The sequence below is a fragment of the Scyliorhinus torazame genome, chromosome 1 (assembly GCF_047496885.1).
Source record: "Scyliorhinus torazame isolate Kashiwa2021f chromosome 1, sScyTor2.1, whole genome shotgun sequence".
NCBI lineage: Eukaryota > Metazoa > Chordata > Chondrichthyes > Carcharhiniformes > Scyliorhinidae > Scyliorhinus > Scyliorhinus torazame.
In genome coordinates this window covers 372,660,369-372,686,651 of record NC_092707.1, presented here as the reverse complement: position 1 = coordinate 372,686,651, position 26,283 = coordinate 372,660,369, and positions in this window count along the sequence as shown.

The window sequence follows — 26,283 nt, the reverse complement described above, 5'->3', positions numbered from 1 at the left end:
GCACGGTTGAGACGCAGGCCATTTTGCCGTATGCGGGTGAAGACACGTCGAAGACGATGCATGTGTTCCTGCGGAGTGGTGGACCAAATGATGATATCGTCCACATATACACGTACCCCTTCGATGCCTTCCATCATCTGCTCCATAATGCGGTGGAATACTTCAGATGCCGAAATGATGCCGAATGGCATCCGGTTGTAGCAGAATCTGCCAAAAAGGGTGTTGAATGTGCATAGTCTTCGGCTGGCCGGGTCCAGTTGGATCTGCCAGAATCCTTTGGACGCATCCAATTTAGTGAATATGTTGGCTCGCGCCATCTCGCTGGTGAGGTCTTCTCGTTTTGGGATGGGATAGTGTTCCCGCATGATGTTGTTGTTCAGATCTTTTGGATCTATACATATACGGAGCTCGCCAGAGGGCTTCTTTACACAGACCATGGAGCTGACCCATGGCGTGGGCTCCGTGACCTTGGATAGGACCCCTTGGTCCTGAAGAATCTGCAGTTGTGCCTTGAGGCGGTCTTTGAGAGGCGCAGGAACCCTGCGAGGTGCGTGAACGACAGGGATGGCGTCCGGTCTGAGTCGAATCTTGTACGTGTGTGGCAATGTCCCCATGCCTTCAAAAACCTCCTGGTTGTGAGCGAGGAGGGAATGGAGATTCGCGTGGAACTCAGCATCCGGGAAGTCGGATATCTCATCTGGAGAGAGAGACATGATGCGCTGTACCAGGTGAAGGACCTTACACGCTTGTGCGCCCAGTAACGAGTCCTTTGATGAGCCCACAACTTCGAAGGGGAGTGTGGCCGTGTACCTCTTGTGAGTCACCTGTAGCTGGCAAGATCCTACGGACGGGATAACGTTCCCGTTATAGTCAACCATCTTAAGCCGGGATGGTGTGATGAGTGGTTTGACCTTCATGGCCTGGACTGCAGAGTAAGCAATCAGGTTGGCGGATGCGCCGGTGTCCAGACGGAAGGCGACGCGCGATCGGTTGACCGTCAGGGTGGCACACCACTCATCGTCTGGATTGATGGCATTGACCTTGTTGACATCAATGACGGCAACTCTGAAGTCATCCTGGTCATCTGCATCACTTAACTGGAAGTCTTGATGCGTGGGCTGGACGGTCCTGACTCGTGTGCGAGGTTGTCGAGGATGCGCCGGATCCATGGGTTGAGCCGCACGACAGCGGGCTGCGTAGTGGCCTATCATGGCACATCTGTTGCACTGTTGGTATTTTGCAGGACATTGCCCTTTTAAGTGTAGACCTCCACACTTGCTGCACGTCATGACGTCACGGCGTTCGTTGCGCCACTGCGCATGCGCAGTGCGATCTTGCGGTGGGCGCGCCTGCGCAGTGCGTCCCTCGTTGTGGCCGTTATTCTTGGCGCGCACCTGCGCGGGAGACCGCGAAAAGCGCGGGAAGCGGCCGCTGTCGTCCGGGCCGTGGGGCGGGAAGAAATCGACGGCCTGGATGCGTTCAACGTCGTGGGCGGCCTGGCTTGCCGATTCGACGGCTGGGGACCCCCTCCGTGCCAACTCGGACGCCTGAAATCGGGCAAAACGGCAGGTCGCATTTTCATGGAGGACACAGGCTTCCACAGCAGACGCTAAGGTGAGGCTCTTTATTTTAAGAAGCTGCTGGCGTAGGCCACTGGAGGCAACGCCAAAAACAATCTGGTCCCTGATCATGGACTCTGTGGTGGTGCCGTAACCGCAGGACTGCGCTAGAATCCGGAGGTGCGTCAAAAAGGGTTGAAAAAGCTCCTCCTTACCTTGCAGGCGTTGCTGAAAGATGTATCTTTCGAAAGTTTCGTTTACTTCAGTTTGAAAGTGCTGGTCCATTTTGAGGATGACCGTGTCATATTTGGCCTGGTTTTCGCCTTCCTCGAACACCAGTGAATTAAAGACATCATTTGGGTGGGGGCCTGCGTAGAAGAGGAGCATTGCAATCTTCGAATCATCCGAGACATTCTGTTTTTCGGTGGCACGGATGTACAGGTCAAATCGCTGCCTGTAGAGCTTCCAGTTGGTGCCTAGGTTCCCCGTGACTTGCATCGGCTGCGGTTTGCCGGTGTGGTCCATGTCCAGAATGGCAGGTTGGTAGGCAGGTATCGATCCACTCCTGTACCATGTGGTGTTGGGTGTTCTAACACACAGAAGAGCCAACACAGTTGCATATGGTACAACACTTGTTTATTTAAACTTGCTATTTACAACTTGGTCTTTGCACTCTGCACGTGGGGGGCTCCCTGCTTGTGGTGTTTCAACAGCTCTTTCATGCTTCCTTCTCCCCAGACCTACTGACCTCCAGGTGTCGTGCTCGAGCTTTTTATGTGGTTGGTGTTCTTGTCTGTGATTGGTTGTGGTGTTGTGTACTCTGATTTGCCTGTTAGTGTGTCCATCATGATGTGTGTGTTTGAATATCATGACACAACCCTCCTACATTCACAGGCAATGTGAGGGAGTAGATCCAGTTAATCTGCTTTTGCAGAGAGTTGGCATGGATATGATGGACCCAATTGCCTCCTGTGTTGCAGTGATTATTCTATAAATGTACAACTTCGCCTAAATGATGGCAGAGTAAGTCAGAGGCTCAGTCCTTGCACTTATCACCTCCAAGGGGCAGTTCTTACAACTGCCCCAGAAACACACTCTGGACTCTCACCACAAAAAGGTTTTTTGAGAGCACAGTCCACCATCACACTGGGATGTAGGTGCACTGCCAGGTGAATGGGCAGAGCAGGGCAGCAATGCCATGGATACATGAACAGGATACTGAGTTGCTTTTGCACTGCCAATGTTGGTCTTAATTGTTTGACTTTGAGGATAATTGCCCTGTTGCATTCATTAAATTCCTTGCAAATTTAAATAATATATTAAAAATAATAATTAAAAAGGAAGTATAGCAATATCGCAGTTAATCAATGGTGAACAAAGAACAAAGAAAAGTACAGCACAGGAACAGGCCCTTCATCCCTCCAAGCCCGCGCCAATCATGCTGCACGTTTAAACTAAAATCTTCTACACATCCGGGGTTCGTATCCCTCTATTCCTATCTTATTCATGTGTTTGTCAGGACTCCCCTTAAACGTCACTATCGTACCTGCTTCCATCACCACCACCGGCCGAGTTCCAGGCACCCACTACACTGTGTATAATTTTAAAAACTTGCCTCGTATATCTCCTCAACCTTGCCCCTCGCACCTTAAACCTATGCCCCCTAGTAATTGACCCCTCTACCCTGGGGGAAAAGCCTCTGACTATTCACTCTGAATATGCCACTCATAATTTTGTAGACCTCTATCAGGTCGCCCCTCAACCTCCTTTGTTCCAATAAGAACAAACCAAGTTTATTCAACCGCTCCTCATAGCTAATGCCCTCCATACCAGGCAACATCTTGGTAAATCTCTTCTGCACCCTCTCTAAAGCCTCCTTGGCATTTTAGGCCCTCGTGTCCAATCAGCTTGTGTATTTTTTTTTTTTTTTGAGTGCTGTCCGGAAGAAAATCCATTCCCTATGGGAATCTTTCTCGCTCCACCATGTGCTGCCAGCTTTGTGTAAACCTGAGACTATTTCTCAATATATGTTTTGCATGAAACCTGGGTGTGTTGTGGCTTAGTGCTGGATGACGTGGTCTGGGAGAACCAGTGCAAACAATACAATGGTTAGGTGGAGTTACTGGATTACAGAGATGAAGGGGATGGGGTGGAGGTGTGGGGCTTGGGTGGGGTGATCTTTCTAAGGGCTGGGGCAGACTCGATGGGCCGAAGGGCTTATGATGATCCGTCCACTTCAGGCATGTGGGGTTGAGGTATTAGTCTTCTGAACTGGATGTCCCTCAAACCAACAACTGAAGGGCCTGATGCAGGATCAATTATACTCAAAAGACGAGGTTGTATCATAACTGAAGGCTTTAATAGACTAGATCTGTTCCCCAGCAGCTTCGGTACAGAATGAGGGCTGCTGGGACGGCACCTGTTCTTATACCCCACCTGACAGGGCGGAGCCACATACCCAACAGCCAATGGTAAGCTGCTAGGCTTACCCAATGGTCTACAGCCTCTCGGGTATTGCAATACCTGATACTACCACAGGGCCACTCCGATCCTCATTCCTATTCCAACCCTGCTCTAGTTGTAGGGGAGTTTTGTTCAAATGCCCAGTAGCTCGACCTAGGCTGAGGAGACTCGGATGTCTCTGGATTTCATGAGCACATTCAACAGTGTGTACCGAGTGGATTATCAACGTTTCCGAGCCAACAGGTTTGTCTCTTGGGCTGTACATTCTTACCACTGCAGATTCTATCCACTGCAATCAGTACTCGTGTTGCATGAGCAATGAGTGAGAATTTGTGGCACAGGGCAGCTGCTAAACCCTGGTTGTTTCTGTTGCTTCTATCTCCAAAAGGAAGGGATACTTGGGGCCTTGGTGATTAGGCAAATTGCATATATTACAGTTCCCTTTTAGCTTTTGTTTAGCCTTGGTGTTCTGTTCGACCATTCTGATTGCACAACTTTCTTTATAAGTCACTCCTCCTAGGTGATTTAGTGAGATTTACAAAACAAGATATAAAAGCTTTTTTTAAGAAACATTTTATTGAGGTATTTCTTTGGCATTGTAACAGCAACAAATGACATAACCAGGAAAATATTACCATTGTGCAAATACTGCCTCCCACTCCCACAGGTCCTACCATTGTTTACCCCCCCTAATCTATGCTAACTGAACACTCTCCTCCCCCACCCCCTTCTGCTGACTATTAATTCTCTGCGAGGAAGTCGATGAATGATTGCCACCTCTGGGCGAACCCAAACAGAGACCCTCTCATGGCAAACTTAATTTTCTCCAGGCAGAGGATGCTAGCCATGTCCGAAAGCCAGGTCTCCGATTTTGGGGGTTTTGAGTCCCTCCATGCTAGTAATATGTGCCTCCGGGCTACCAGGGAAGCAAAGGCCAGAACATCTGCCTATTTCTCCTCCTGGATTCCAGGATCCTGCGACACCCCTAAAATCAATGCCACCCTCTTATTTAATACCATGGACATGGCGTCGGCAAACCCCTGCCAAAACCCCCTCAGTTTTGGACATGCCCAGAACATATGGACATGGTTTGCTTGCCCCCCCCCCCCCCCCCCCGCACACTTTGTACACCCCAAAGTATCTGCTCATCTAGGCCACTGCCATGTGAGCCCGGTGAACAACCTTAAATTGGATCAGCTGAGCCTGGCACATGTTGTAGTCGCGTTGACCCTCCCCATCACGTCTGCCCAGAGGCCCCCCTCTATCTCTCCCCACAGGCGGGAACGGCAGAGGCACTGTTACCAACGCCCCCAGACTTGTGCACTTACAAGAACCCTCCTCCATGCGCACCCACACCGGCTCTTCCCCCACCCACCACCAGCCGCCTCCTCACCATGGCTGTTAGCCACCCAGTAGTAATTGCTGAAATTCGGCAGCGCCATCCCTCCATCCCCCTGACTCTGCGCGAGCATTGCCCTCTTCACTCGCGGGGACTTGCCCAAGCCCACAATAATCTTATTGATCCATTTTTAAAAAAGGACCGCGGGATGAAGGTGGGGAGGCATTGAAAAATGAATAGGAATCTCGGGAGGACCGCCATTTTTACCGATTGAATTCTGCCCGCCAGAGACCACGGGAGCGTATCCCATCTCCAGAAATCCTCCTTCATCTGATCCACCAACCGGGCCAAGTTCAGTAGCCGGTCCCAATCCCGCACCACTTGGATACCCAGGTACCTGAAACTGTCCCCTACCACTCTGAACGGCAGTTACCCCAGTCGCCTCTCCTGACCCCTCGCCTGGACCACAAACCTCTCACTCTTCCCCCTATTGAGCTTATACCCCGAAAACCGGTCGAATTCCCATAATTTCTTCCATCCCCTCCATTGGGTCGGTGACATACAACAGTAGGTCATTCGCATACAGTGAGACTCGGTGCTCCGCCCCCCCCCCCCCCCCCACCCTCCCTCCCAGACCAGCCCCTTGAGGCCCTCCGAGCAATTGCCCTCGCCAGTGCAAACAGCAGTGGGGAGAGAGGGCATCCCTGTCTCATCCCCCGGTGCAGTCTAAAATAGTCCGAAGTCGTCCTGTTTGTCCGTACACTTGCAACCGGAGCCCGGTACAGCAACCTAACCCAGTCAAGAAAGCCCCTCCCAAAACCGAACCGCTCCAGCACCTCCCATAATCCCACTCAACCAGGTCAAAGGCTTTCTCCGCGACAACTACCTCCACCTCCCTACCTTCTGGAGGCATCATGATCACGTTTAGCAGCCTTCTTACATTGGCCACCAACTGCCTGCCCTTAACAAACCCCGTCTGATCCTCCACTATAATGCCCAGGACACAGTTCTCAATCCTGGAGGACAGGATTTTGGCCAGAAGTTTGGCACCTACGTTCAGCAAGGAAATCGGCCTGTAAGACCCACATATCTCCGGGTCCCTGTCCCATTTCAAGGTGAGCAAGATCACGGCCTGTGACATCATCTGGAGCAGAGCCCCTCTTTCCTTAGCCTTGTTAAAGACCTCCAGCACCGGCCCCAATATACCAGAGAACTTTTCATAGAACTCGGCTGGGTACACATCCAGTCCCGGGGCCTTACCCGACTGCATGGCCTTCAGACCCTCCACTATCCCCTCCAGCCCGATCGGGGCCCCCAGCACTTCTACCAGCTCCCCATCCACCTTCGGGAAAGTCAGCCCATCCAAGAAGTGCCTCATCCCCTCTGGCCCCGCAGGGGGTTCCGACCTTTACAACATGCCATAAAAGTCCCGAAAGGCCTTGCTCATCCCTGCCGAATCCCCAACTAAGTTCCCATCCCCGTCAATTACTTTCCCTATTTCTCTAGCTGCCTCCCTCTTTCTGAGCTGCTGTGCTAGCATCCTGCTGGCCTTCTCACTGTGCTCGTAAATCGCCCCCTTCACCTTTCTGAGCTGTTCCACTGCCCTCCCGGTGGTTAACAAACCCAATTCTGCCTGTAGCCTCTGGCATTCCCTTAAAAACCCTGCCTCTGGAGCCTCGACATACCTCCTATCAACTTGTAGAATCTCTTTTACCAGTCGGTCCGTTTCTGCCCTATCCGTCCTGTTCCTGTGAGCCCGGATCGAGATCAGCTCTCCTCTCACCAGTGCCTTCAGTGCTTCCCGGACCACCGCTGCTGAGACCTCCCCGTATCATTTACCTGCAGATAATTCAGCATGCACTTACTCAGCCCCTCGCACATCGCTTCGTCCGCCAATAGACCTATATCCAACCTCCATTGCGGGCGCTGCTTGCTATCCATACTAACCTGCAGGTCCACCCAATGTGGAGCATGGTCCGAGATCGTAATCGGCGAGTACCCCGTGTCCAACACCCCCACCAATAGGGCCCTACCCAAGACCAAGAAATCGATCCGGGAATACACCTTGTGTACGTGGGAGTAAAAAGAAAATTCCTTCGCCCTCGGCTGCCTAAATCTCCATGGATCCAACCCCTCCCCCATCTGCTCCATGAACTCTTTCAACTCCTTGGCCATTGCTGGCACCTTGCCCATTCTCGAGCATGATTGGTCCAGGCCTGGATCAATAACCATATTAAAATCCCCTCCCATAATCAACTTATGCGAGTCCAGGTGCGGAATCTTCCCTAGCACCCTCTTTTATATAAAATCCCCATCATCCCAATTTGGCGCATATACATTGACCAGCACTACCTTCTTCCCCTGCAGCTTGCCACTAACCATGATATATCAACCTCCCACATCCGAGACTATGATCATAGATTATCATAGAATTTACAGTGCAGAAGGAGGCCACTCGACCCATCGAGTCCGCACCGGCTCTTAGAAAGAGCGCCCCACCCAAGGTCAACACCTCCACCCCGTCCTCATAACCCAGTAACCCCACCCAACACTAAGGGCAATTTATCATAGCCAATCCACCTAACCTGCACATCTTTGGACTGTGGGAGGAAACCGGAGCACCCGGAGGAAACCCACGCACACACGGGGAGGATGTGCAGACTCCTCACAGACAGTGACCCAAGCCGAAAATCGAACCTGGGACCCTGGAGCTGTGAAGCAATTGTGCTGTCCACAATGCTACCATGCTGCCCTTAAAAAGAATACCCTGTTCGGGTAAGCTGATACAGGAATTGAACCCGTGCTGTTGACCTTGTTTTGCATTACAAACCAGCTGATTAGCCCACTGAGCTAAACCAGCCCATATTCTTCCCCCCTCAAATGCCACCCGCTTATTAATCAGAATCACAACCCCTCTAGTCTTTGTATCCAGCCCCGAGTGGAAAACCTGACAATCCAGCCTTTCCTCATCCTGTTCCTGGTCCACTACTTTAAGATGCGTCTCCTGCAGCATTACCACATCTGCCTTCGGTCCCCTCAGGTGCACAAACACACGTGCCCTCTTTACCGGCCCATTTAGTCCCCGGACATTCCAGGTGATCAGCCTAGCTGGGAGGCAAAGTGCCCCCCGCCGGTCAGCCATCCCCTTTCTTGGGCCTGCCTCCAGCCCATGTGCTGCGCCACCCGCGACCCCTTCAGTGTCCCTCCATCAAAGTCCCTCCCTCTTCAGCAGAATCCATCTCTTTCTCCCCCCCCCCCCCCCCCCAACAACTCTACTCTAAAACCTAACCCATCTAGTAAACTAAGCGTATATACAGCGTATATACACCCCCCCCCCCCACTGTGCGTCCGTGAGCTACCTCACCCAGCTAGCTTGGTGGCCCCTGCCCCCAGCGTCAAGAAGTCTCCCACCTACTGTTCCCTCGTCGTCGTCGTCGTCGTCGTCGTCCCCCCCCTCATACAAACAACCCCTCATCTAACAATCCACAAACAAACAGCCAGCAGCAAGAAAACACAAAAACACCACCCGCCGAAACTCAGGCCCATCTCCATCCCACAAAAGTGCACATCAATAAAAACAAAAGGGACATTACCAACATCTACTGAGGAAAAAGACCCCCCCCCCCCCCCCCACACTTTTCCTGAAACCGAGCTCCAAAATCAGACACACAACAATACAAGAAGGCATAACCAATTTTAAAAAACGGAAAACAAAACCCACCAAAAACCAAGGTATGGAAAAGAAAAAGGGCCCAATATAGGCCAACAAGTTGTCTCCAATTCCTAGAGTTATCAGACCCCCAACAGTCCTTTTCTTTTAGCAAAGTCCAGCGCCTCAGCGGACGACTCAAAATAGTGATGCTGGTCCTCATGCGTGACCCAAAGACAGACAAGATACAGCAGACCGAACTTCACCTTCTTAAAGAAAATAGCCTTGACTTGGTTAAAGCCTGCCCTCTTCCTCGCCACCTCCACGCTCCGGTCCTGGTACACCCGCAGGATACTGTTGGCCCGCATGCGCTTGGCCCACTGAAGAATGCATTCCTTGTCCCTGTGGAATCTCTCCACCATTGCCCGCGGAGGGTCCCCGCTCACGGCTTCCTCGCGGAGGGTCCCCCGCTCACGGCTTCCTAGCAAGCGCTCGGTACGCCCTGTCCACCTCCAGCGGTCGCGGGAATGCCCCCACCCCCAGCTGCTTTTCAAACATACTGCCACGTATGCCCCAGCATCTGCCCCCTCTGGGAGCCCGACAATTCTCAAGTTGTGCCGGCGGGACCGGTTCTCCAGGTCCTCCGCCTTCTTCTGCTGTTCCTGAAGCAGCTCCAGCTCCACTGCTGTTTGATGCTCCTCCTGTTCAAGCAGAGCCTTCTCCACCTTCTGAATCGCCCGATCCTGGGCGTCCAGTCTGCTCCCTAGCCGATCAATTGATTCTTTAATCGGGTACAAACCGTCCCCCTTCTGCTTGGCAAGACCATCCTGAATGGCCTGCATCACTGGGTCCATTGGTCGCTGCTCTGCCACCCCAGGGGTCTGGCCTTCGGCCATACTGTCTCCCGCTACAGCTTCAACACAAGCTCGTGACTGACTTCTTGTTTCTGCCCTTCCGTGCACTTCTTCTGGTCCTTTTCTCCATACACCAATGCTTGGAAATGGTGCCCAATTGCCTCCGCCTTCGAATTTGCCGTTTAAAACCAGGGAAAGGTCCAAATGTCCGACCAGAGCGGGAGCCACCAAATTTGCGACTTACTCCTTCATAGCCGCCACTGGAAGTCCCAAGATATAGAAGCTTTGATAACTCATTCAGCCCAGATTGTTTCAGGCACCAGTAGAGGTAGCCGTTGAATAACTTGTATATTTATTGAGTTTAATCAGCAGGGGAGGGGGGCACACTGAGAAATGTTACTTCCTCCTGTTGTAGTTGAACCTTTTTTAAGGGTTTTTAGTTTAAATACAAAACCAAAATACTGCTGATGCTGAAACTCTAAAATTAAAAACAAATGCTGGAAATACTCAACCTGGTAAAACAGCATCTATGAAGGGAAACAGTTAACATTTCTGTTCAGTGATTGTGGAGTGGGAGGACGAAAAGAAGGGAAAGTCCATGGTAAAGTGGAGGGAAGGACCGATTAAATGACAAAAGTGGCAATGGTTTGTTGTGGTAAGTATTAGGGGTAATGCGGTACACCACGTGTCGACAAGCTATTGGTGGAGGGATGCCAGGTCCTGATAGGATCTGCCACCTACTGGACTCCACCCAGAAATGCCGGTATAAGAACCCAGTTTTTCCCTCCAATTCCCTCCCAAGCCTTCAATTGATATTACCTTAACCTGCCTCGCGTCTGACGGTGCTACAATTTATTAAGCAGAATTTAAATTGAAGAAAACGATGTGGGAACATGGAGCTCCGAATCACCCCGGAGTGCCTGCGCATCGCACCCCAAGCAGCTAACTCGGCCTCTATCTTCAAGCACTGGATGGCATGCTTTGAGGGCTACCTCCGAACGGCCCCCGGCGCACCGACTGACGAACAAAAGATGCAGGTCCTCTATTCCAGGGTGAGTCCTGACGTCTATTCCCTTATCGAGGACGGTTTCACCGGTGCCATCGCCGCGCTGAAGGATATCTACATCCGGCCCGCCAACCAGGTTTTTGCTCGCTACCAGCTCGCCACACGACGGCAATTTCCGGGGGAATCGCTGGACGAGCTTTTTATAACGCCCTGCAGATCCTGGGTCGAAACTGCAACTGCCCGGCGATAACAGCGAGTGAACACACAGAGCTCCTGGTCCGCGATGCGTATGTGGCAGGTTTGGCCTCTTCCCAGATCCGCCAGAGGCTTCTGGAGAGAAAATCTCTGGGACTTACAGAAGCTCGGGCCCTGGCGGCATCCCTCGATGTGGCCTCGCGCAACGCCCACGACCGCACTACAGTCCCTTGGGCTCCGTGGACCCCCGCTGCGGTCGGCTCTCTGACCCCCCCCACCCCCCCGCAAACCTGCGCGGCCAAAACACCAGACCAACCAGGGAGGCCCCGCTGCTATTTTTGCGGCCAGCCGAAACCCCCTCGGCAGCAATGCCCGGCCCGCGCGGCTACCTGCAACAGCTGCGGGAAGAAGGGCCACTACGCAACGGTGTGCAAGTCCCATGGGGTCGCCGCTATCTCCGGGGAAGAAACGGGACCACAGACCCAGCCCCCCCCAGCGATCTACGTGTGACCAACGGACGCTGCCATTTTGGACCCCGGACGCCACAAGGGAGAGATGGGCGCCGCCATTTTGTCCACCCCCCGACCGCGCTCGATCCGTGGACACCACCATCTTGGCTGAAGGACCCCGTCACAGACGGCCACATACTGCCTGATTACGATGCTCAACTTCAACAACCATGTCTGGCTTCGACGACCCTCGACCAGTCGCGACCCCGGACGCTCCAGAATGCAACCACTACAGTCCTAGTGAATGGCTACGAGACGCCGTGTCTTATCGACTCTGGGAGCACAGAGCTTTATTCATCCAGACACGGTAAGGCGCTGTTCCCTCGTAATTCGGCCAAGCACACAGAAAGTTTTCCTGGTGGCGGGATCCCACTCCGTTCAGATCACGGGGTTCTGCATCGCTAACCTAACGGTGCAGGGGAGGGAGTTCCGAAATTACCGGCTGTATGTCCTCCCCCATGTCTGTGCGCCCACACATTTGGCGGCCCTATACCCCCACTGACTGTCTGCGGCCTCGCAACCCTCCAGTTTGAACCGCCTTCCTTGTTTGCAAACCACACCCCGGATTGCAAACCCGTCGCCACAAGGAGCAGACGGTACAGCGCCCAGGACCGAGCATTTATCCGGTCCGAAGTCCAGAGGCTGCTGAAGGAAGGCATCATCCAGGCTAGCAATAGTCCCTGGAGAGCCCAGGTGGTAGTTGTGACGACCGGGGGGAAGCAGAGGATGGTTGTAGACTATAGTCAGACCATCAATAGGTACACGCAGCTAGATGCGTACCCTCTCTCCCGCATATCCGACATGGTCAATCGGATTGCACAGTACAAGGTCTTTTCCACCGTGGACCTCCAGTCCACCGTGGACCTCAGGTCCGCCTACCACCAGCTCCCCATCCGTCCCGGTGACCGCAACTATACTGCCTTCGAAGCAGACGGGTGGTTATACCACTTTTTAAGGGTTCCATTCGGCGTCACGAACGGAGTCTTGGTCTTCCAACGAGAGATGGACTGAATGGTTGACCAGCACGGTTTACGGGCCACGTACCCGTATCTCGACAACGTTACCACCTGCGGCCACGACCAGCAGGACCACGACGCCAATCTCCAAAAATTCCTCCAGACCGCTCACGCCCTGAACCTCACTTACAACAAATAAAAATGCGTGTTCCGCACCGATCGTCTAGCCATCCTGGGCTACGTAGTGCGTAATGGAGTGATAGGCCCCGACCCTGAACGCATGCGCTCCCTCATGGAGTTCCCTCTCCCCCACTGTACCAAAGCCCTGAAACGTTGCCTGGGCTTCTTTTCTTATTACGTCCAGTGGGTCCCCCAGTACGCAGACAAGGCCCGTGCACTAATCCAGTCCACTACTTTTCCCCTGACGACAGAGGCATGCCAGGCCTTTAGCCGCATCAAAACGGATATCGCAAAGGCCACGATGCGCGCCATCGACGAGTCCCTCCCCTTCCAGGTCGAGAGCGACGCATCGGATGTAGCTCTGGCGGCCACCCTCAACCAAGCAGGCAGACCCGTCACCTTCTTCTCCCGAACCCTCCACGCTTCAGAAATCTGCCACTCCTCAGTGTAAAAGGAGGCACAAGCAATAGTGGAAGCTGTGCGACACTGGAGGCATTACCTGGCCGGTACGGGATTCACTCTCCTCACTGACCAACGGTCGGTTGCCTTCATGTTCGATAATGCACAGCGGGGCAAGATCAAGAACGACAAGATCTTGAGGTGGAGGATCGAACTCTCCACCTTCAATTATGAGATCTTGTATCGTCCCGGAAAGCTGAATGAGCCATCCGATGCCCTATCTCGTGGCACATGTACAAGTGTACCGTCTACAAGCCCTCCACTAGGACCTCTGCCACCCGGGGGTCACTCGTTTCTACCACTTCCTTTCGGCCCGCAACCTCCCTTACTCCGTCGAGGACGTCCGAACAGTCACCAGAAACTGCCAGATCTGCGCTGAGTGCAAACCGCACTTTTTCAGGCCAGATAGAGCGCACCTGGTTAAGGCCTCTCGACCCTTTGAACGCCTCAGTTTGGATTTCAAAGGCCCCCTCCCCTCCTCCGATCGCAACGCATACTTCCTGAACGTCGTTGGCGAATACTCCCGTTTCCCTTTCGCCATCCCCTGCCCCGACATGACCGTGTCCTCGGTACCATTTTTACACTGTTCGGTTTCCCCGACTATATCCATAGCGACAGGGGGTCCTCCTTTATGAGTGACGAACTGCGTCAATTCCTGCTCAGCAGGGGCATAGCCTCGAGCAGGACGACCAGTTACAACCCCCGGGGGAACGGGCAGGGAGAAAGGGAGAATGGAACGGTCTGGAAGGCCGTCCTGCTGGCCCTCCGGTCTAGGAGCCTCCCAATTTCCCGCTGACAGGAAGTCCTCCCGGATGCCCTTCACTCTATCCGGTCCCTGCTGTGCACCACCACGAATCAAACGCCTCACGAGCGCCTCCTCCTCTTTCCTAGGAAGTCCTCCTCTGGAACGCCACTTCCGACCTGGCTAGCAGCTCTGGGACCCATTCTGCTCCGGAAACATGTGCGGGCGCACAAGTCAGACCCATTGGTGGAACGGGTGCATCTCCTTCACGTCAACCCGCATTACGCCTAATGTGGAGTACCCCGATGGCCGACAGGACACGGTCTCCCTGCGAGATCTGGCGCCCGCGATTGAAGCGATAATTTTGTTTTGTTCAAAGTTATGGCACAGTACCGACTCTGTAAACCCCTACCACCATCCCGCCGTGTTTTTTTTCAACAAGGGGTGAATGTGGTGGTACGTATTAGGGGTAATACGGTACACCACGTGTTGACAGGCTATTGGTGGAAGGATGCCAGGTCCTGATAGGATCTGCCACCTACTGGACTCCACCCAGAAATGCCGGTATAAGAACCCAGTTTTTCCCTCTATTTCCCTCAGCAGCTGCATTCTGTAACCACGCTGCTGGGGATAAAGTTCTGCTTAATAAAGCCTTCAATTGACATTACCTCAACCTGCCTCGCGTCATATTGACGGTGCTACATGGGTTGAGTTGTGAATGGTGTAAAGCAACTATCTGTCAGTGTAGTGTCGCCACAGACCCAGAGGACCATGGGCGGCTCCCTCCTTTTGAAAGCTGTCAAAATAGCAACTGTCTGTGTGCAAAGAGAAGGAATAGAAAGAAAGAAACCAAAACCAAACCAGCATAAATGGGAGCAGCGATTTATGATCTAAAATTGTTGAATCCAATATAATGTCCAGTGGGGTGCCGTTTCCTGAGCTCTATTGGAGCAGGCCAAGGGCAGAGATCAGAGTGGGAGCTCGGTGGTGAATTGATGTGGTAGATTAGCGCACGGGTTTCAGTTCTTCCACCTTCCATAGTTAATTTATTTGGCTCAATGTCTTTAACCCAAGAACATGTCATCGTTCAGCAAGTTCAGGTTTCCTATCCGCTAAGAATGTACATACCCATACATTTCCGCTCGAAGAGGTAAGCAATCTGGTGTGGAGATGGGCAGCGTGCCTCTGTGAATGAACGTGGGATTGTGTTCTAATCTGTTTCCTCAAAGTGCTTGTTGCTCTGCATTTTCTACAAGTAACAATCTAGTGCAATATCTTTTTGCAGCAAAAGCCTCTCATTGCTTTGTTTGTGGCCAGATAGTGCGAGGCTCAGTGACTTCGATTGCTTTTTGTACAACAGTGTGAATTCTTCCAATCATTCATGACACTGCCGTCAGCACAGGTTGCAAAACCATTTCTTCAGCTGATTTCTGCTGAAGTCTTAAAGATTGTCCAACAATTGGGCAAAGCATGGGTCTGACTGTCTTTTTCCTTTGTCTTGAGGCTTTTAGCGAAACAGCAATTGTTCAAAATGCCAAACAGGCAAATAAATGGGCAGTCTATGACCGTGAGACCAAGATTTTAATGTTATGGGGACGGTCCTTGCGACTGACTGGAAAGCTGACATAATCCCGTCTTGGCCATTTGCAGGACTTGTGGTTGCATGTTTGTCAAACAACTAATTATTTCCACTAGGGCTGCTACAGCCCTGATTGCCCACCCCCAAGAGGGATAGTTGATCCATCTTGGCAGTGTCACCCAGTGTGGTGAACAATTCTGGGATTGTAATGGAAGAAGAGGATACTGCAGAAACATGCCGCCGTTCCAAATGGGTAACTTGAGGTGTTGAGGCCTGTCGGGTAGGGGCGCTAATGCGAGAAGCGGTAGTTTGGCGGGGGAGGGAGGGAGAAAGTGGTCAGGAAGGGTGGGGACGGTTCTCCTAGGGATGACCACTGCCATCCAGGGTCCCTTTTGTGGGCCACAGAGTACCTAAATTGGAGATTATTCCACCCATTAATCTGTGGGGAGGCCACCAAGGTTCAGCCTGGCGGTCTCCCCACATGGTGGAGTAGTTTTCTTTTTTTGTTGCTCTTTACGCACTGAGATTTCCATCTGTTCCCATTGCAAGGTCTTTTGTCCTGGAACAGGTTGCTAGCCTGTCGCCAGGGGCTTTTACAGCCTCTACATCCGGCATAGCTGACCAGGCGTGTCTCCCACTCTTTTTCCCCCATGTGGTGGAGGACTTGAAGCAGTGGGAAGAGGTCCATAAATTGGTCACTTAAGGGGCTCAATTGGCCTCTAGGCCTGAGGGCTGGCCTCCACCTACCAACTGAGTAAAATACCAAAGTGACAGGAGGAAAACCGGCATCTCACCCCATCTTCTCTCTCTAGTTCATGATGCCCCACCTTTTGTTTTCCACCAGCCTTCTCCCCACCCCTTTGCCTCCCAGCTCATCCCTGAGGGGCTGATTAAAATTCAACCTGTGGATTCGTTAAGTATTGCAGTCATGCAGCCGAATAAAATACTCCAAAATTATATCTTCCGATATTAAATCAACCCATCATTTGGCATTGGTATTTTTCCAGTTCTTTGGTCTGTTGGGTTTAAACTAGTATGGCGGGGGGTGGGTACTGGAGCAATAGGTCAGAATGTGAAGAAATTGAGGGAGGACTAGGGGATAGGGCCAGTATGGCTCTGAGGAAGAGCAGACCGGGAGATGTTGCTGAAAACAGCTGGACTGGTGGCCTGAAGTGCATATGTTTTAATGCAAGAAGTATAACAGGTAAGGCAGATGAACTTGGAGCTTAGATTTGTACTTGGAACTATGATCCTGTTGCCATTACAGAGACCTGGTTGAGGGAAGGACAGGATGGGCAGCTAAATGTTCCAGGATTTAGATGTTTCAGGCGGGATAGAGGGGGTGTAAAAGTGGTAGAGGAGTTGCACTACTGGTTCGGGAGAATATCACAGCTATACTGCGGGAGGACACCTCAGAGGGCAGCGAGGCTATTTTGATTTGATTTATTATTGTCACATGTATTGGTATACAGTGAAAAGTATTGTTTCTTGCATGCTGTACATGAAGGAATGAAGGAGAGACTGCAGAATATAATGTTACAATTATAGCAAGGTGTAGAGAAAAGATCAACTTAATACGAGGTAGGTCCATTCAAAAGTCTGATGGTAGTAGGGAAGAAGCTGTTCTTGAGTTGGTTGGTACATGACCTCCAACTTTAATATCTTTTTCCTGACGGAAGAAGGTGGAAGAGAGTATGTCTGGGGAGCGTGGGGTCCTTAATTATGCTGACTGCCTTTCTGAGGCAGCGGGCATTATAGATAGTCAATGGATGGGAGGCTGGTTTGCGTGATGGACTGGGCTAAATTCATGAACTTTTGCAGTCTTGGGCAGAGCAGGCTCCATACCAAGCTGTGATACCACCAGAAAGAAAGCTTTCTATCTATGGTGCATTTAGAAGCTGGTGAGGGTCGTAGCTGACATGCCAAATTTCCTTAGTCTTCTGAGAAAGTAGAGTCATTAGTGGACTTTCTTAACTGTATTGTCAGCATGGGGAGACAGGCTGTTGGTGATCTGTATGCCTAAAAACTTGGACCTTTGACCCTTTCTACTTCGTTCCCATTGATGTAGACGGGGACATGTACTCCACTACGCTTCCTGAAGTCGATGAAAATCTCCTTTTTGTTTTGTTGACATTGAGGGAGAGATTATTGTCGTCGCACCAGTTCACCAGATTCCCTATCTCATTCCTGTACTCTGTCTTGTCATTGTTTGAAATCCGACCCACTATGGTGGTGTCATCAGCAAATTTGAAAATCGAGTGTATAAGGAGTATAGTAGGGGGCTGTGGACACAGCCTTGTGGGGCACCGGTGTTGAGGATGATCATGGAGGCGGTGTTGTTGCCTATCTTTACTGATTGTGGCCTGTGGGTTAGAAAGGTCAGGATCCTGTCGCAGAGGGAGGAGCCGAGGCCAAGGCCACGGAGTTTAGAGATGAGTTTCGTAGGAATGATGGTGTTGAAGGCCGAGCTGTAGTCAATAAATAGGAGTCTGACAAAGGTGTCTTTGTTATCTAGGTATTCCAGTGTTGAGTGTAGGGCCATGGAGATGGCGTCTGCTGTGGACCTGTTGCAGCGGTCGGCGAACTGTAGTGGATCAAGGCAATCCGGGAGGCTGGAGTTGATTCGTGCCATGACTAACCTTTCGAAGCACTTCACAATGATGGATGTCAGAGACAATGGATGATAGTCATTAAGGCACGCTGCTTGACTGTTTTTTGGTAAAGGGATGATGGTCGTCTTCTTGAAGCAGATAGGGACCTCAGATTGTTGTAAAGAGAGGTTGAAGATGTTTGCGAATACCCCAGCCAGCTGATCCGCGCCAAGACCTGAGTGCTCGTCCGGGTACCCCATCCGGACCAGTGGCTTTCCGTGGGTTGACCTTCGGGAAGGCTGCTCTGATATCTGCAGTGGTGATCTCCGATTATAACTTAATCCGCGGGTTCTGGGGTGGAGGGCTCGCTCTCGCTCTTGCTCAAAGTGGTCATAGAACCCCTCCTCTCATCAGGGAGGGGTGCATTGGCGCCGACGATTTTACATGCATATATTGGTAGAGATCAGGAATAAGAAGGGTGCAGTCACAATGTTGGGAGTTTATTAGAGGTCACCCAACAGCCAGTGGGCGATAGAGGAACAGATAGGTAGACAGATTTTGGAAAGGAGTAAAAGCAACAGGGTTGTTGTGATGGGAGACTTTAACTTCCCCAATATTGACTGGGACTCACTTCGTGCTGGGGCTTAGATGGGGCAGTGTTTGTAAGGAGCATCCAGGAGGGCTTCTTAAAACAATATGTAGACAGTCCAACTCGGGAAGGGGCTGTACTGGACCTGGTATTGGGGAATGAGCCCGGCCAGGTGGTAGGGGAGCAATTCGGGAACAGTGACCACAATTCAGTAAGTTTTTTTTTAAAGTGCTGGTGGACAAAGAAGAGTGGTACTAGGGTGAATGTGCTAATTATAACAATAGTAGGTGGGAACTGAAGAACCTAGATTGGGGGCGGATATTTGAGGGTAAATCAACATCTGACATGTGGGAGGCTTTCAAATGTAAGTTGAAACGAATTCGGGACCGGCATGTTCCTGTGAAGGAGAAGAATAAATAAGGCAAACTTGGGGAACCTTGGATGACGAGTGATATTGTAGGCCTCGTCAAAAAGAAAAAGGAGGCATTTGTCAGGGCTAAAAGGCTGGGAACAGACGAAGCCTGCGTGGAATATAAGGAAAGTAGGAAGGAACTTAAGCAAGGAGTCAGGAGGGCTAGAAGGGGTCACGAAAAGTCATTGGCAAATAGGGTTAAGGAAAATCCCAAGGCTTTTTACACGTACATAAAAAGCAAGAGGTAGCCAGGGAAAGGGTTGGCCCACTGAAGGACAGTGGAGGTTGTTTAGCACAGGGCTAAATCGCTGGCTTTGAAAGCAGACAAAGGCAGGCCAGCAGCACGGTTCAATTCCCGTAACAGCCTCCCCGAACAGGTGCCGGAATGTGGCGACTAGGGGCTTTTCACAGTAACTTCACTGAAGTCTACTTGTGACAATAAGTGATTTTAATTTTCATCTATGTGTGGAGCCAGAGGAAATGGGCGAGGTACTAAATGAATACTTTGCATCAGTATTCATCAAAGAGAAGGAATTGTATTCATCAAAGAGAAGGAATTGGTGGATGTTGAGTCTGGAGAAGGGTGTGTAGATAGCCTGGGTCACATTGAGATCCAAAATGACGAGGTGTTGGGTGTCTTGAAAAATATTAAGGTAGATAAGTCCACAGGGCCTGATGGGATCTACCCCAGCAAGAGAGGAAATTGCTGAGGCCTTGACAGAAATCTTTGGATCCTCACTGTCTTCAGGTGATGTCCCGGAGGACTGGAGAATAGCCAATGTTGTTCCTCTGTTTGAGAAGGGTAGCAAGGATAATCCAGGGAACTTCAGGTCGGTATGCCTTGTGTCAGTGGTAGGGAAATTACTGGAGAGAATTCTTCGAGACAGGATCTACTCCCATTTGGAAGCAAATGGACGTATTAGTGAGAGGCAACACGGTTTTGTGAAAGGAAGGTCGTGTCTCACTAACTTGATAGAGTTTTTCGAGGAGGTCACTAAGATGATTGATGCAGGTAGGGCAGTGGATGTTGTCTATATGGACTTCAGTAAGGCCTTTGACAAGGTCCCTCATGGTAGACTGGTACAAAAGGTGAAGTCGCATGGAATCAGAGGTGAGCTGGCAAGATGGATACAGAACTGGCTAGGTCATAGAAGGCAGAGAGTAGCAATGGAAGGGTGCTTTTCTGATTGGAGGGCTGTGACTAGTGGTGTTCTGCAGGGATCAGTGCTGGGACCTTTGCCGTTCGTAGTGTATATAAATGATTTGGAGGAAAATGTAACTGGTCTGATTAGTAAGTTTGCTAAAAGACGACAAAGGTTGGTGGAATTGCAGATAGCGATGAGGACTGTCTGAGGATTTAGATCGTCTGGAGACTTGGGTGGAGAGATGGCAGGTGGAGTTTAATCTGGACAGATGAGGTAATGCATTTTGGAAGGTCTATTACAGGTAGGGAATATACAGTGAATGGTAGAACCCTCAAGAGTATTGATAGTCAGCGAGATCTAGCTGAACAGGTCCACAGGTCATTGAAAGGGGCAACACAGGTGGAGAAGGTAGTGAAGAAGGCATACGGCATGCTTGCCTTCATTGGCCGGGGCATTGAGTATAAGAATTGGCAAGTCATGTTGCAGCTGTATAGAACCTTAGTTAGGCCACACTTGGAGTATAGTGTTCAATTTTGGTCGCACACTACCAGAAGGATGTGGAGGCTTTAGAGAGGGCGCTGAAGAGATTTACTACGATGTGGCCTGGTATGGAGGGCATTAGCTATGAGGAGAGGTTGAATGAACTTGGATTGTTCTCGCTGGAACGACAGAGGTTGAAGGGTGACGTGATAGAGGTCTACAAAACTATGAGGGACATAGACAGGGTGGATAGCCAGACTTTTTCCTGAGGTAGGGTCAATTACTAGGGGGCATAGGTTTAAGGTGCGAGGGGCAAGGTTTAGAGTAGATGTACAAGGCAAGTTTTTTTATGCAGAGGGTAGTGGGTGCCTGGAACTCGTTACCGGAGGAGGTGGTGGAAGCCGGGACGATATTTAAGGGGCATCTTGACAAATGCATGAATAGGATGGGAATAGAGGGATACGGTCCCCGGAAGTGTAGAGGATTTTAGTTTAGACTGGTAGCATGGTCAGCGCAGGCTTGGAGGGCCGAAGGGCCTGTTCTTGTGCTGTACTTTTCTTTTTTCTTTGTTCTTGTTCTTTACCTGCTGTCTTCCCTCATGATTTCAAAGGCATATGTTTCAACTACTTGTTCGATTGTCAGCATTTGTGTCAGTGATGTTTAGGGGGGTTTGCAATAATTAGAATGATACCAGATTTTATTACTGATTTCATACCAGTTCCTCAAACTTTCAGTTGAGTGACGAATGTTACATTGGATTGGATTTGTTTATTGTCACGTGTACCGAGGTACAGTGACAAGTATTTTTCTGTGAGCAGCTCAACACATCATTAAGTACATGAGAAGAAAAGGGAATAAAAGAAAATACATAATAGGGCAACACAACATGTACAATGTAACTACATAAGCACCGGCATCGGATGAAGTATACAGGGTGTAGTGTAAATGAGGTCAGTCCATAAGAGGGTCATTTAGGAGTCTGGTGACAGTGCGGAAGAAGCTGTTTTTGAGTCTGTTTGTGCGTGTTCTCAGACTTCTGTATCTCTTGCCCGATGGAAGAAGTTGGAAGAGTGAGTAAGCCGGGTGGGAGGGATCTTTGATTATGCAGCCCACTTTCCCCAGGCAGCGGGGGGTGTAGATGGAGTCAATGGATGGGAGGCAGGTCCATGTGATGGACTGGGCGGTGTTCACAACTCTCTGAAGTTTCTTGCGGTCCTGGGCCGAGCAGTTGCCATACCAGGCTGTGATGCAGCCTGATGGGATGCTTTCTATGGTGCATCTGTAAAAGTTGGTAAGAGTCAATGTGGACATGCCGAATTTCCTTAGTTTCCTGAGGAAGTATAGGCGCTGTTGTGCTTTCTTGATGCTAGCTTCGACGTGGGTGGACCAGGACAGATTTTTTGAGATGTGCACCCCTCGGAATTTGAAACTGCTAACCATCTCCACCTCTGCCCCGTTGATGCTGACAGGGGTGGGGAGCCAAGTCCTAGGTTTTGGAGCTTTGATCTAATGTAGGAATCCTTGTTTTCGAGATGCTCTAGGGATGAGTGTAGGGCCAGGGAAATGGTGTCTGATGTGGACCGGTTGCAGCGGTGTGCGAATTGCAGTGGATCAAGGCGTTCTGGGCGTATGGAGGTGATGCACTTCATGATTAACCTCTCGAAGTACTTTATTATGTCGGTAGTCATTGAGGCACGTTGCCTGGTTCTTCTTTGGTACCGATATGATGATGGTCTTCTTGAAGCAGGTGGGCACCTCGGAGTGGAGTCGGGACAGGTTAAAGATGTCCGCGAATACCTCTGCCAGCCGGTCCGCGCAGGCTCTGAGTGCACGACCAGGGACCCCGTCTGGGCCCGTCTCCTTCCGAGGGTTCACTTTCAGGAAGGCCAATCTGACTTCCGAAGCTGTGATGGTGGGTATGGGTGAATTATGGGCTGCTGGGGCACTCGCCAGCGGATTGTTGGTTACCTGCTCGAACCGAGCATAGAATGCATTGAGTTCATCGGGGAGGGGTGTGCTTCTGCCAGAGATACTGTTCGGCTTCGCTTTGTAGCCCGTAATGTTGTTTAGTCCTTGCCACAACCGCCGAGAGTCTGTCTGTGACTCTAGCTTGGTTTGATATTCTCTCTTGGCATTCCGGATGGCTTTGCGGAGGTCGTACCTGGATTTCTTGTATAGGTCAGGGTCATCTGCCTTGAACGCCTCCGATCTGTCCTTCAGTAGGGAGTCAATCTCGCGATTGAGCCATGGTTTCCGGTTGGGGAACGCACGTACTGCTTTCTTTGGCACGCAGTCGTCCACACATTTGCTGATGAAGTCTGTGACGGTGGTGGCATACTCATTTAAGTTGGTCGCTGAGTTCTTAAATATGGACCAGTCCACTGTCTCTAAGCAGTCACGTAAGAGCTCTTCTGTTTCCTCGGACCAGCACAGCACAACCTTCTTAGCTGGATTCTCCTACTTGAGTTTCTGCTTGTATGCCGGGAGAAGGAGCACCATCTTATGGTCTGATTTCCCAAAGTGCGGTCGGAGGATGGAACGGTAGGTGCCCTTGATTTTTGAGTAGCAGTGGTCAAGAGTGTTGTCGCCCCTGGTGGGACAGGAGATGTGCTGGTGGAATTTTGGCAGTACACTTTTGAGGTTGGCCTTGTTGAAGTCTCCGGCCACGATGAACCAAGGCCTCCGGGTGTTCTGTTTCGTAGTTGTTTATTACTGTGTACAGTTCGTCCAGCGCCTTCCTCACTACTGCCTGGGGTGGGATGTAAACCGCTGTGATAATGGCTGAAGTGAACTCACGTGGAAGATAATATGGGCGGCACTTCACGGTCAGGTATTCCAGGTCTGAACATACATGTCCTTGTATGTTCCATGCTGACAAATCCCTTTGTATATGGAGGCTTTCAAACACTCCATTGGAAAATATTTGTGCATAGAATTACACACTTGGGTTCAAGACCAAATAAAACCAAAATTCAAACACGGGATGGCAGTGGTGAGATTAGTAATCCAGGGCCCCAGGCTAATGCTCTGGGGACCTAGGATCAAATCCCACCATACGGTGTGGTGGAATTTGAATTCCAGAACACACATCTGTAATTACAATTCTCTTACAAACCCCACCTGGTTCACTAGTGCCCTTTTTTTTTTTTTTGTCGGGAAGGAAATCTGACCTTGAAGGAAATTGTTGCTGCTGTGAAGCAGATTGCATGCTTGCATTTAAAAAAAAAAAAAAATTTTTTAAAAATCCATATATGGCATTTAATCACAGGCATTTACAATCATTTTTCCTACTTGTCACTTCCTCCCCATTAAAATTGCTCTATCCAGCTCTTCATGTGAAATGTACTGTATATCCAAAATTTACTTTGCATCCATTTGCCATCAAGCTCTGCTCCACCCCTTCAACTGTTTGTTTCACAGGAAAGTACCGTAGCAGCAGCAAGCACAGTGCTGACTCCCGGCTTGTTTTGAGTACATTTGGCTGAACTGGGCTAAAATGATAAGTCCTCCACCTCCATGTGAGATTATACAAATGTACAGCATGTGAAGAGTTTATGTTAAGCCTAGCCACTAGAGGGAGCTAAGAGACAGTACTAGAAATTGCACTTGCTCTTGAGCTTGGGGGAGGAGATTAAACTGGAGCTGAAGAAGACCAGATTTATAATATGTTGCAGAGCTAGTTAAGATATTAGCTATAGTTAGTAGATAGAGATCGTGTTAGTGAGTGTAGTTTAATATTCTTGCATGTATGTTTGCTATTTAGAATAAGTATCAAACTCCAATTTTGTAATTAATTTAGTTCTTCAAAAGAGCTTCCCATAGCTTTGTGACCACTACGCCTTCCATCCTGGAAACACCTCAAAGATCACCACACTCTTTTTGAGAGAACTTTTATTTAAAATTTTTTTTAAAAAATTTGATAGCAAACTATTTAACAAGGCAGTGAAAGCCAGTGACTCGGATATGCACTGTATTGGCAGTGGGGTTCGCACAGGATGAGGATGGAGACATAAAGCGGCCTGAGCGACTTTATCCACTCAAACTCATTGCCATAAATCCTTTAGCAACTTAAAGCAGCCCCTCTCCAACACCAGTGGTAACTCCCAAGGGAACAAAAACCCATACTCTGCCTTTTGTCAGGGAAGCATATAATCAGGAACACAGTCTCGGTTATGAGAAAAATTAGTGCCTTCTGCTGTTTCACTACTCCCAAGTGACGACATTGAGTTACACCAGATCCCAATAATTACAACCTTGTCACAATGCAGACACTGAAAGGCGCCCTCGAAAGAATGGGATATGGCACTCGACTCATCGATCAACTAGTTCCGACACACCACAGTAAAATAGCACCGACTTCTTCGAGACGAACACTGGCCACAACCGACTAAGTACCCTTCGTCATCCAGTACTTCTCCCGAGCAGAGACACTATGACATCATCTTCGGAGCCTTCAACAGGTCATCGATGACTACAAACATCTTGCCAAGGCCATCCTGCACCTCCATTACTTGCCTTCAAACAACTGCCTAACCTCTAACAGGTCATTGTTTGCAGCAAGCTACCTAGCCTTAAGGAGAAAACTCACCACGACCCCACACAACCCTGCCACAGCAACCTCTGCAAGACATGCTGGATCATTGACATAGATGCTACCATCACACATGAGAACGCCACCCACCAGATACACTCCTGTGACTCGGCCAACCTCATTCGCTGCAGGAAAGAGTATCCCGGGGTGTGTTACATCGGCAAGACCATGCAGACGATACGACAACTGATGAACTGACACCGCGCAACAATCAGCAGGCAGGAGTGTTCCCTTCCAGTCGGGGAACATTTCAGCAGTCAAGGACGTTCTGCCTCCAATCTTGGGGTAAACATTCGCCAAGGCAGCCTTCAAGACCCATGATAATGCAGAATCCCCGAGCAGAAACTGGTAGCCAAGTTCTGCACGCATGAGGACGGCCTCAAACTAGATCTCTGGTTCATGTCACATGTAACCCCCGTCATACTGCCAGGGTTTGCAGAATCCTACTAACTGTCCTGGCTTGAGACAATTCACACCCTGATTACCTGTTATTATCCCTCACTCCACTCACGCTGTTTGTTTGTTTGTACCTGTAAAGACTGGAATTCCAACCAGTAAAGACTGGAATTCCAACCATTCTTCACATTCCAATCTGTAATTATCTTACAATTGTGTCTCTGCCTGTATATGCTGTTTGTGAACCCCTCCACTTCACCTGATGAGGACACAGTGCTCTGATAGCTTGAGGGGTGGCACGGTAGCACAGTGGTCACCACTATTGCTTCACAATGCCAGGGACCCGGGTTTGATTCCCGGCTTGGGTCACTGTGCGGAGTCTGCACGTTCTCCCCATGTCTGCGTGGGTTTCCTCCGAGTGCTCTGGTTTCCTCCCACAAGTCCCGAAAGACGTCCTGTTAGGTGAATTGGACATTCTGAATTCTCCCTCTGTGTAGCCGAACAGGCGTCTTAGTGTGGCGACTAAGGGATTTTCACAGTAACTTAGTTGCAGTGTTAAGGTAAGCCTACTTGTGACACTAATTAATAA